Source organism: Neomonachus schauinslandi, chromosome 1, assembly GCF_002201575.2.
Source record: "Neomonachus schauinslandi chromosome 1, ASM220157v2, whole genome shotgun sequence".
Lineage (NCBI taxonomy): Eukaryota > Metazoa > Chordata > Mammalia > Carnivora > Phocidae > Neomonachus > Neomonachus schauinslandi.
Window position 1 is genome coordinate 3,177,042 of NC_058403.1, and position 12,392 is coordinate 3,189,433.

Sequence of the window (12,392 nt, forward strand, 5' to 3'; positions counted from 1 at the left end):
TTCTAGACTAACGACACATGGACACTGAAATTAAAAATACAATACCATTTACAATAACTCAAAACAAAAAAGAAATACTTAGGTGCAATCTAACGAAACAGAACTTATGTCCTCAAAACGACAAAGCACCGCTGAAGGAAATACAGAGCTCTCAGTGGAGGGACACACCATGTTCATGGATGGGAAGACGCCACATAATGAAGATGTTAGTTCTTCCCAAATCAAAATACATATTTGATGCTACCCCTGTCAGAATCCCGGCAATATGTTATGGGTCCTGACAAGATTACTGTAACATTTATATGGAAACGTAAAGAAACTGGAACAGCTAAATGCTTTGGAAAATGCAGATCACATGAGAAGGTTCAGCCTGTCTTAAGAGATACTGTTATAGTGACAGCAAGGAAGGCTGTGTGACGTGGGTGGAGGGACAGACACAGAGGTCAGCGGCCACAAAGGGAGCACATAAACGTGGCCAGCTGATTGTTGGGAGTGGTGCAGAACCAGTTCACGGGAGGAGGGACAGCCTTGTCCACGAAGAGTGCTGGAGGCCTGGGCATCCGGAGGCGAGAACACGAACCTCAACCTCAGCCTCACACTTTATACAAAAGTTGGATAGTGGATTAAAAAGTAAAAACTGTAAGACTTCTAGGAAAAAAAAAAAACCAAAATCCATAGAAGATCTTCAGGGTCCAGGGCTAGGCACATAGTTCTTAGGCCTGACACCAAAGCCACATTGCATTGAAAAATCAAACTCTATCAAAATTAAAAATACTTGCTCTGTGAAAAACGCTGGGAAGAGGTTTTCTAAAGATAGGTTAGAGACTGGGAGAAAAACCTTTGCAAAGTACACGTCTGACAAGAGGAGTCGTATCCGGAAGATACAAAGCACTCTCAAAAGTCAACAGTAAAACAGTAAAAAAAAAACCCCAAATAACCCTCCCAGCAACCCCCAGATTTGAAAGTGGGTGAAAGACAACACACATTTTACCAACGAGGATATCTTCTTTCAACGAGTACTTCTTTCTGGAGCTTCAACATATTAGCCATCATGGAAATGCCAATCAGAGCTCCCCTGGGCTTTTGTTACACACCGGTTGGAATGGCTAAAATCAAAGTGACAGCACTGCGAACTAACGAACATGTGGAGAAACGGCATTGCTGTGGGGACAGGGAAGTGGGCCATTCTGGAAAATGATTTGACAGTTTCTTTTTTTTAAAAAAAGATTTTGTTTATGTATTTGACAGAGAGAGACACAGCGAGAGAGGGAACACAAGCAGGGGGAGTGGGAGAGGGAGAAGCAGGCTTCCCGTGGAGCAGGGAGCCCAATGCGGGGCTCGATCCCAGGACGCTGGGATCATGACCTGAGCCAAAGGCAGACGCTTAACGACTGACCCACCCAGGGCCCCCAGATTTGATAGTGTCTTGAAAGAGTAAACATACAGTGGCCCCATGACCTAGTGATCACCTCCCGCATCCATCCCAGAGAGATGGGAAGTCACGTCCACACACAAGCTGTTGGCGAATGTGCATAGCAGCTTTGTTCGTCATAGCACCAAGCTGGAATCAGCCCCCGTGTCCTTCAGCCGGTAAATGGTTAAACAAACCCAGATCTGTCCACACTGTGGAACACTACTCAGCAGCAAAAAGGAACACGTTCCTGATACACGCAACAACCTGGATGAATCTCCAGAAAATGACTCTGTTTGGGAAGAGCCAACCCCCAAAGGTCACACACTTTTGACCCCATTTATCTAACATTCAGGAAATCACAAAATTACACAGATGGAGAAGAGATTAGTGATTGCTGGGGTGGGTGGAAGGACGGCGGGTGAGGCTGTAAGGAGTCGAGCAGCAGGAAGGACCCCCGTGGGGGTGGGGTGCTCCGTACCTGCACGGTGTCACCATCACCGTCACCATCCTGGACGGGACCCCACGCTGGAGCCCTGCATGGTGTCACCGATGGGGCTCTGGGCAGAGGGCACATGGGATCGCTCTGCAGTCTTTCTTACATGGGAATCTACAGTTATCTCAAAATTAAAAGTTTAATGTAAAAATGATCATTTTCTTGGCTATAATGAGACATGTTGAAGAGAAGTTAGTGTGTTAGAGCTCTGCATGCTTCCCAAGCATCCCTGCGCTGTGAGAATGCTCAAACCACACTTTCCAGGCACCTGCTGATCCAGTCCTGCCCTCAGCAGTTCAAGCAGGAGTCAGACCTGACCCTGGGAATAGGAGTCTGACAGGGTCACTGCAGAGAATACAGTTCACTTGTTGACTTTGAATGGTGCTTCCCAAGATTTGGGGACGGTGGGGACGGCCTGTGAGCTGGGAGGGTGTCCTGGGTATGTGGGACGCAGTCTGTGGACGTGTTGGTCACTGAGCCCCCAGCCTTGCTGAGGAGGGTCTCTTGTGTCCAGGTCAGCATGGACTCTCCTGTGGGGAATTTACAAGAACCACAGAGGATCCTGCTGGAGGGGATCATGGAGGCCTGGCCCACTGCCATGGATGCTCCAGGAGGCTCTGGGGTCGTGCCCAGAATCACAGTGAGAAATAACCCAGGAAGGACAGACCCAGTGTGTCACCTGGAGTGGGGGTCTCCAGCTCCCCAAGATGCAGTGCTGGTTAGAAGTGATGGGTTGCACTGGGAGCTGGGATCCTTCGTTGCCCTCCTTGTGGACACAGTCGGTGGTAATGATGACTCACTGACCAAGCTTTGGTCATTGGGGATGGCACCACTGATCAACGAAGATGCACGGACCCTTGGGTTTGCATCACTGCACACCTCCCCCAAGGGGCTGCGTGACCCCACCAGCCCCCAGCTCATCAGGCTGTTGTTGGGGGAGGTAGGAGGCCCCACATGGCGTGGACCCAGGCAAACCAGGTTTGTGGCTGTGAGTCTCTGTCCCATTCCCTTATCCCCACCGTGGTTTCTCCACGCTGACGGTACTGCCTCCTTTTGCCCCAGAAATGACCCTTTATGACCAGGAGAAAAGAACCCCCTTCCCCTTCTGCAGTAGCACTGACATCCTCCCTTTACCTCTTTCTTTATACGCTTTCATTCGTAAACGAGAGCAGATATATTTTCCTGAAGACAAAATGAGCATCTACTTAGTTGAAATGGTGGACAGTGACCCATCACAGCGGATCAACATAATACGGCAGGGGGCGCCTGGGTGGCTCAGTCGGTTAAGCGTCTGCCTTTGGCTCAGGTCATGATCTTGGGGCGGGGGGGGGGGGTCCCTGCTCAGCAGGGAGCCTGCTTCTCCCTCTCCCTCTGTCCTTCCTCCTGCTTGTGCTCTTTCTCTCTTGCTCTATCTCGAATAAATAAAATCTTAAAAATAATAATGCAGCATGCTATTATTCCACAAGGGATTTTGTGGATTTCTACCAGAGATGGCTGGTCTAATGTGTGGGAGCCACGGCCTGCCTTTACTTCTTGTTTCCAGGCATCCTCAGTCCCAGTGAGAAGCATCAGGATTTCAGAGGGCCCAGGGCCTAGCCAGGGCTGTGAATGACCCCAAAGTATGGCTGCCTTTACCTTTCTGGGGGTGGAGTTTCTCGGACAATAAGCATAAAGAAAAATCTTATCATCACCTGATTGGAGGTGTGGAGCCATGTCTTCTTTGCCTGGTCCAGGCGCTGTGCACAGGGGCTGAGCTCCAGCATTTGCGACCTCTCATCTGTGAGCTGGTCCAACCTCTGACCCTCAGGCCATTGGCCAAGCTACCCCATCAAAATATAATATTGCTCATGGTTGTATCTTCTGATTGAGCAGACTATACAAACCATTTTGTATCCACTTTGCCCAATGTAGCATTATTATTTTTGTTAAGACTTATTTATTTGAGAGAGAGAGAGAGCACGAGTGGGAGGGACAGAGGGAGAGGGAGAGAGAATCTGAAACAGACTCCACGCTGAGCACGGAGCCTGACCCTGAGACCATGACCTAAGCCGAAACCAAGAGTCGGACACTTAACCGACTGTGCCACCCAGGTGCCCCAATCCAGCATTACTTAATGAACATTTTTCAATGAAATGAAAATGCCCTTGAAACACATGCCATTTGGCCGCAGTGGTATCCACCTTCCTCAGAGTTGCCTGAAAACTCCAACCTCCTCTGAACATCTCAGAAAATTGAGTGACCCTGGTCTCCCACTGCTGGAAAGACCAAATATGACACTCTCCGTGAGCACTCACAGGCTCAGAATAAAACCTTGCACTCATTTTTAGAATGCTTTTGCTGCAAGGTCAATGGTTAAAATTCTTTATGTTATATTAGGTACCTCTGATGGCTTGGCACTGTGAGTAACCATGCATAGAATCTGGTGAGACAAAACCAGAGGTAAGGAAAGTGCCTTTTGCCTGCTCAGCATGGCTCTGCAAGTTGGTGTAATGCTGTCCCTGACATCCCATGGTTGGGACAGATGCTGCCCAGAGCTAGTGGGAAAGCTGATAACAGAGACCACGAGGCATGTCTGGGCAGCCCTCCAAGGACCACACAGAAGCTTTCAAGAGCTTCTAAATTGAACCTCTTCAATGGGAGTTGGAAGATCACAGCAACAGAATGTCAAAGTAACTTTTTGGCTGCTCCTCATGGGGGTTTGCGGTGTGCCTTCACTCCTGAAATCGCGTGGGTAGAGGAGGAGGGGGTTAAAACGGGCAGCCAGAGGACCCTGGGGTAAGGCTGCCAGTGGTGTGTTTAGACTGTGGGCTTCCTCACTCCGATAGATGGCAAAATGCATGTCCCTCTGTCGTGAAGTCTGTCCCTGCCCCCCTTAAGTCTGGATTTGACCAAGTGATTTGCTGTGGCCAGTGGGACATAATGTAATAGCTGCGTGCACGCCAAGGCATGACAAGTGCTTGAGCATTGGGGCTTATGCTCTTCTGCTGCTGGGACCACTTTGCCACCATGAGCAGGAACCACATTAGTCTGCCGCACGGTGACATCAAACAACTCCAGACACGTGGCCAACGCCATTTAGACCAATCAGCTCCAGCTGAGCAGGGTCAGACCAAGAGGGCCCAGTCAACCTGCAAACCCATGAGAAGTAATAAGCAACGTTGTTTCAAGTTGCTAAGTTTCAGGGTGGTTATGCAGCAGGAGCTGAGACACTCCCCATTCAGCCAGATGCGGGAAGGCAGCAAACATTGCAGGTTTGAGTTTGCCTGAGCAGATGGTCACACTGTGTCTTCCTGGGTCTGTACCTTCCTGTCAACCTTCCCTTCTGACTCCTTTCTGCCACCTGTGCCCTGGGAGTCCCTCTGGGCCTCCCAGAGAGACCCTGCTGGCCCAAGTCTGCTGATCTCCCACCTCACGGGTACCTGCCCTCTGCCTCCCTCAGAGCCTGGCTTGTTTGAGGAAGACCTGCCAAGAGAAATCATCCCAGAGAGCTGAGCCATGACCCTGCCCAGGACAGGGGGTACACGTCAGTAATGGCCATGGGACATTGATGCTTCCACCCTTGGGGAGAGAGGCAGGCTCCTGGCGGGACCTGCTGCTGATGCAGGGCTGAGAGCCAGACATCATGCCGAGCGCTCAGCACGCGTGTGTGTAACCACACAATGGAAGAGGCAGAGATAGATGGGAAAGCTGACCGGGGGGTCGGTGTAGGGGGTTGAACTGTGTCCCCCCCAAAAGATCATGACCACTTGCACCTGTGAATGTGAACTTGTTTGGAAATAGGGTCTTTGCAGCTATAATAAAGTTAGGATGAGATCGCCCGGAGGTAAGCTGGACCTGGATCCAGTGACTGGTGTCCCCACAGCAGAAGGACATTTGGACACAGAGACACGCAGGGAGGAGGCCACGTGACCGCAGAGGCAGAGATTGGGGCGATGCAGCCACAAGCCCAGGACCGCCAAGGACCGCTGGTAGCCACCAGAATCAGGAAGAGGAGAGGAAGGATCCAGAGTGCCGCCCGGCCCACACCTTGGTTTTGGACCTTTTGCCTCCTGAACCGTGACAGAATCTCTGTAGTTTATGTTGGTGGCTGCCACAGGACACTCATGCAGAAAGCGGGGCGTGCTCGCAGGTGGTCAGTAGAGAAGCCCAGAAAGGTTCAAGCGCAGTCTTGCCAGGCTCTTTGCAGAACAGGTGGCCTCTGGATGACCCTCCCTGGAGACCGCAGATGCTGGACCAGCACAGGAGGGAAGGAGCAGTCCCGGCTGGATGTTAGCGGCTGGGCTGCTGAAGGCGGAGGCTGGCTTGGCAGGCCTCCCCGGGTTTCCATTCAGGGTGGACGGGCCTGTCCAAGGTGGGTGGGTGATATATAAACAGAAGGAACAGTTCTGTGTGATTCCTTCCAACTGGGAAACCGTGGTCGGCACGCGGCACGTATCCAGCCGGCGGCAAGCGGGCGTTTCCAGAGTGGTGGCCACTGAGTGTGTGCGGCCGGCCACTTCCTGTGGGTCGACCAGCACCCGGCGGACGCACATCAGTAGTTCAATGGGCGACTCTGGGCCTCCGCCAGCAGCACCGCGAACACACAGGCCGGTCAGCCAGCCACATTTGCTTCTATGGCCTTCTGTTACGTTCCAATTGGCACGCCCAATGCATTTTGAGTTTTCTGTAAAATAACTTTCAAGGAAAGCAGCCGAAATCAGTCCATAGTTCTCCCTGCCATGACTAGTCTCTGGATGCTGCAAGATACTTTCTTGCCCCATCTGGCTGCTGCGTCCTTCTCCCCCACACCTGTCCCTTTTCCCTTAACGCAGCCCAAAGGTTCCTTGCGCATTGGGTCTGCAAACCAAGCCAGGCATGAAAACTTGCATCTTTCCATCTTTTCAATGTCCGTTCTTAGCTGGGAGCAAGGCCAGGTGCATAATAGGCACACATATGCTTATAAATGTGCGCGCACACGCAGCCTCACACGACTACGCATACCTGCAAGAGTATCCCTGTCCCCCACCGTGAGCGTACGCACACACATTTTGCAGTGTGATTTTTTTCCCCTCTTACATGATTCTGTAGGTTAGTGACCACACAGACTCATTCAATCGGCCAGTGTCTGAATTCCTAGTACATACATCACCAGTGCTGCCCCTGAGGTGCGCGCGGTCCTGGGAGATCGTTTTGTGTAGGGTGCCTGTCTATGAACAGCTCGAGTCACTCCAGCCCAGCTTCTGGGCTGTTGGGACTTCACTGGGAGCCAGGCTTCCTCCTGTGCGTCTGAGCCAGGGAAGGCTAGCACACAACAGGGCTGGGTCACCACTGGTCAAGCTCAGTCGGTGGTGACCGCAGGTGGACAACCCCCCTTGTTGTCACAAGTGACCGCCTCAGTGGCCCCTCGGACCCCACCTCCCTCTCTTCCTGATGACATGGGGTGTCTCCCTCAGTGGCCTCTGGCCTCTGCATGTGGCCATTCTGCACAGACACATTCCAGAAGGCCTGCCACCCAGGCCCTGCCTTGCCCCTGTCTCGATGCACCACCTGGCAGCCCTGTCCGCAGCCCCCAGCCTCACAAGCCCACCACCTGTCCTGGCTGTGGGGCCTCCGTCACACCGAGGCCCCAATGTGGATGCTGCGTCATCAGATCTTCACCTGGCTCGCTGCATTCATCAGCCAACAGGACACAGGGCTGGCGGCGAGGCTGGGAAAACTTGTTGAGGACACGGGGGTTGCTGTGTGAGTCCCTAATGTCCTCACCCGGCTCCTCTTAGCTACTGATTGAAAATAGCCCCCCAAATCCAGAGCGACAATTTTATCCGCCCCTTAGAGAGACTATAGTTAAATTCTTGTGATTTAAACTTTAGAAACTCTCCTATGGTGATATTGGAAAAGCAGTGAGCCAGAGCAGAGCCTCTTGTCTAGCGCATCAGCCCGACACATTGGCCCTCCCTCGTCAGCCCTTCCCTCAGTGGGACCCGCAGCTGCCTGTGGAGCGAGAACGGAGTCGGGCATTTCCTGGGGGGGGGGGGACGTGGGGGGGCAGCTCCATGGCCCCCGGCCATGTGGAGCGGTTCCTCCTCTGTACCAGAGGCCACTGGACGCCAGTGGCTGTTGATTGGTGATTAAGTATTTTGTATGTTTAGTGTTCATTCAAGCATCACGCGGAATTGATTTTCCGATGTGATTTGGTTAAAGATGCCAGCAAGGGACTGTCACGTTGGCTTTGGATGGTACAATGGGAGGAAGCTGCAGAAGGTGCCTGTGGTCAGACACAGGACAGGCAGTGTGGAGGCGTCGGGCCCTGGGGTCCCTATCCCAGGTGAGAGTGACAGACTTTCTCCTTTTGTCTCTCCTCACTCTCGAGGTCAGTGCTGGAGGCTGTGCTGGCCTTTTGCTCGGCAGGGGGAGAAACGGGGGGGGGGGGGGGCTGCGTCCCAAGGCAGCACCTCTCCAGTGCCTAGCTGGTGCGTGACATTTAGGAGCGAGATGTGTGGGGTCTCTCGGGTCCAATTTTTGACACATGCATCACTCCTTCAATTGCTAGAAATCTGGGGGGAGAAAAACAATGGAGAACAGCATGTTCTTGTCCTCCTGGGTGAACACAGAGTGACGGAGGCGTGGCTGGTTTGCAGGAAGGCGTGGTCCTGCGGGACCGTGGCATCAGCCGGCTCCATCAAGTTCTGGAAAGCGCAGGGTATTGTGTGTGTCCTTCAATGGGCAGCGCAGCTCCAGACATTTTATCCTTCATGCTGACTTGGCACTTGGCCACATCTTACCCCCCAGCCTCCAGTGCTGATGCTGTCACTGACCTAGCCCCCATGTGTGCAGTCTCCCGGGGCAGGGCTGTTCCAGGCTGTGGGTGAGCAGGCTGAGCTGGGTGACAGGGCCCCCGTCCGTGTGACAGAGGCTGGCTGGCGGTAAAGGGAGGGGCCGTGTCCATATGGAGGGTGACTCAGGCTGGGGCTGCATTACCCCCATGGGCTCAGCTAATGGGGTGTGAATGACCCCAGTACGTAAGCATTCTGGAGGCAGAAGGTTGGAGGAAGCATTTTGCGGGAGGCTGATGCTCTCGTGCCAGTTTGTGAGGTCTCCACTGATGGAAACCAGGCTGCCACACAAGGGTGGGGACTGTCACAGAGGTGCTCTCCTTACAGACTCCTTCCTCCAAGCTGTTGATTTCCCTGTTCCAGGACTTGGTATGACCTCAGCCCCGTAATGCAGACCGTGTGTTAGAGTGGGTTTATGTGTGTGTGTGTGTACACATGTACGTGATTGTGTGTCTGTGTGCATGGACATGTGCACGTGCATACACATGCGTGTGAGTGTGGTTGTGTGTGTGTGTGTGCACAAGCACTGAATTCAGTCATCGCTGTGTGAAGTTCGACAAGGGGCAGAGTGTGGCGAGGTGGGCATTCAGCACAACTCAGCAGGTGGGAGGTACTGGTCAGAGAGCTTACACGCTGGGGGAGCAGGTCACAAACCTCGCGTGTGGGGCAGCATGCGGGCCGAAGTGCATCGCCATCTGGACGTCTGCTGAGTTCGGTGTCACTGAAGCTGCCGTTCATACTGAACTGGAATCAAGAAGTGATGGAAAATGTCACAGCAGAAAATGAACTATTCAGGGATGGAAAGTAGTGTTCTGGAATTCGCCGAGAGGAAATGAATGCATGGACACTAATCAACACCAGATGAAATGCCCACAGAGCGCAGATTATGCGGCAGCTTTTACAGACTTCTTCAGAGCAGAGCCTCTTCCGTGTGGAGAGGGGGCTGAGGAGGTGTGCATGGCCCGGGAAGCATCGAGGGGTCTGAACACACGCGGGGCGTTGGGGGAGGGCTCGGGTGTGTGCTACCCCTCAGAGCTTGACTGCCCACCAGCAGGGGTCGGGTCTCCCTTTATGGGCACAGGGCAACCCCGAATGTGTCGCCAGTGCTTACCCCAAAACAAAGGCAGGAAGAAGGGACAGCTCCCCTCCCTGGAGACCCTCAAACTTGCTGAGTATAGCGGTTTGAGGTGTTCAATGCCCACCTCCCTGTAAACGGGCACCAGCCTGGTGGTGTGTTCACAACCATGTCTGACCAAGCGGCCTCCGGCCCCATGCCTCCCGACGCACAGCCACCAACGTCCCCTCGATGCTCACAAACAGGACACGCTCCGGGCACTGCCTGAGATTTAATTTGAATTTACACGGGATGGAGCATCACATCACACTGGAAAACTGTTCTAAGATACATCTGCGAGAAAAGCATAGTTCCTTGTCTCTGTGGGAGAGCTGGGGAGACTCTGGGGACTCTCAGAAGCAGCCCCGGGATACACAGCACTACCAAAGAAAAAGTACAGTACCCGTTTCTGTATAAGAATATATTATTTAAAAGACAGTTTAAAAATAAAAATTCTGTACAGCATCATGAATTCCTTTTTTTTTTTTTTGTATCAGTGAACAAAACAGTTCTTAGAAAACACAGTCTTGGCGGAGTAGGCACTCAGAGTCAACTTTTCCCTGCACGGTCGTCTCCCATGAGGCTCCGGCTCCGCCAGCCTGGTCCAGAACCGTGGCCCGAGACTGTCCTGCCGTCTTCAGGCTCCGTCTGCTTGGAAAAGGAAGAGGAGAAAGCTTCTGTGGGGACTGAAAATATGCAGATGCTGTCAGACGTCACAGGATGACGTGCAGACGATGCTTAAAAACTGCAACACTGGGGCGCCTGGGTGGCTCAGTTGGTTAAGCGACTGCCTTCGGCTCGGGTCATGATCCTGGAGTCCCGGGATCGAGTCCCGCATCGGGCTCCCTGCTCGGCGGGGAGTCTGCTTCTCCCTCTGACCCTCCCCCTCTCATGCTCTCTGTCTCCCATTCTCTCTCTCAGATAAATAAATAAAAAATATTAAAAAAAAAAAACTGCAACACTGTTGAACACATTTAGGCCAAATAAAACAATCTCGATCCCTCTTCTGAACCATTAAAAAATAGGATGTGCCTGCAAAAACGGACACATAGATCAATGGAACAGAATAGAGAGCCCAGAAATGGACCCTCAACTCTATGGTCAGCTCATCTTTGACAAAGCAGGAAAGAATGTCCAATGGAACAAAGTCTCTTCAACAAATGGTGTTGGGAAAATTGGATAGCCACATCCAGAAGAATGAAACTGGACCATTTCCTTACACCACACACAAAAATAGACTTCAAATGGTTGAAAGACCTCAATGTGAGATAGGAGTCCATCAAAATCCTAAAGGAGAACACAGGCAGCAACCTCTTCGACCTCAGCCGAAGCAACTTCTTCCTAGAAACATCGCCAAAGGCAAGGGAAGCAAGGGCAAAAATGAACTATTGGGACTTCATCAAGATAAAAAGCTTTTGCAAAGCAAAGGAAACAGTCAACAAAACCAAAAGACAACCGACAGAATGGGAGAAGATATTTGCAAATGACATGTCAGATAAAGGGCTAGTATCTAATATCTATAAAGAACTTATCAAACTCAACACCCAAAGAACAAAGAATCCAATCAAGAAATGGGCAGAAGACATGAACAGACATTTTTCCAAAGAAGACATCCAAATGGCCAACAGACACATGAAAAAGTGCTCAATATCGCTCGGCATCAGGGAAATCCAAATCAAAACCTCAATGAGATACCACCTCACACCAGTCAGAATGGCTAAAATTAACAAGTCAGGAAATGACAGATGTTGGTGGGGATGCAGAGAAAGGGGAACCCTCCTACACTGTTGGTGGGAATGCAAGCTGGTGCGGCCACTCTGGAAAACTGTATGGAGGTTCCTCAAAAAGTTGAAAATAGAGCTACCATATGATCCAGCAATTGCACTACTGGGTATTTACCCCAAAGATACAAAAGTAGGGATCCGAAGGGGTACGTGCACCCTGATGTTTATAGCAGCAATGTCCACAATAGCCAAACTGTGGAAAGAGCCAAGATGTCCATCGACAGATGAATGGATAAAGAAGATGTGGTACATATATACAATGGAATATTATGCAGCCATCAAAAGGAATGAGATCTTGCCATTTGCAACGACGTGGATGGAACTGGAGGGTATTATGTTGAGTGAAATAAGTCAAACAGAGAAAGACATGTATCATATGATCTCACTGATATGAGGAATTCTTAATTGCAGGAAACAAACTGAGGGTTGCTGGAGTGGGGGGTGGGGTGGGAGGGATGGGGTGACTGGGTGATAGACACTGGGGAGGGTATGTGCTCTGGTAAGCGCTGTGAATTGTGCAAGACTGTTGAATCTCAGATCTGTACCTCTGAAACAAATAATGCAATATATGTTAAGAAAAAAAAAAAGAAGAAGGTAGCGGGAGGGGAAGAATGAAGCGGGGGAAATCGGAGGGGTAGACGAACCATGAGAGACGATGGACTCTGAAAAACAAACAGGGTTCTAGAGGGGAGGGGGGTGGGAGGATGGGTTAGCCTGGTGGTGGGTATTGAGGAGGGCACATTCTGCATGGAGCACTGGGTGTTATGCACAAACA

General features: G+C 51.5%; 1 protein-coding gene across 1 annotated transcript in view; it reads right to left on the reverse strand.

Annotated features, from left to right (window-relative positions):
• Positions 1 to 10,466: 10,466 nt before the first annotated feature.
• PDE9A (phosphodiesterase 9A) overlaps positions 10,467 to 12,392 on the reverse strand; it is a 94,602-nt gene continuing 92,676 nt past the window's right edge. The window contains exon 19 of the mRNA XM_044918938.1: positions 10,467 to 10,481. The gene's annotated coding sequence lies outside the window, so the exon portion shown is untranslated. The remainder of the gene's footprint in view (positions 10,482 to 12,392) is intronic.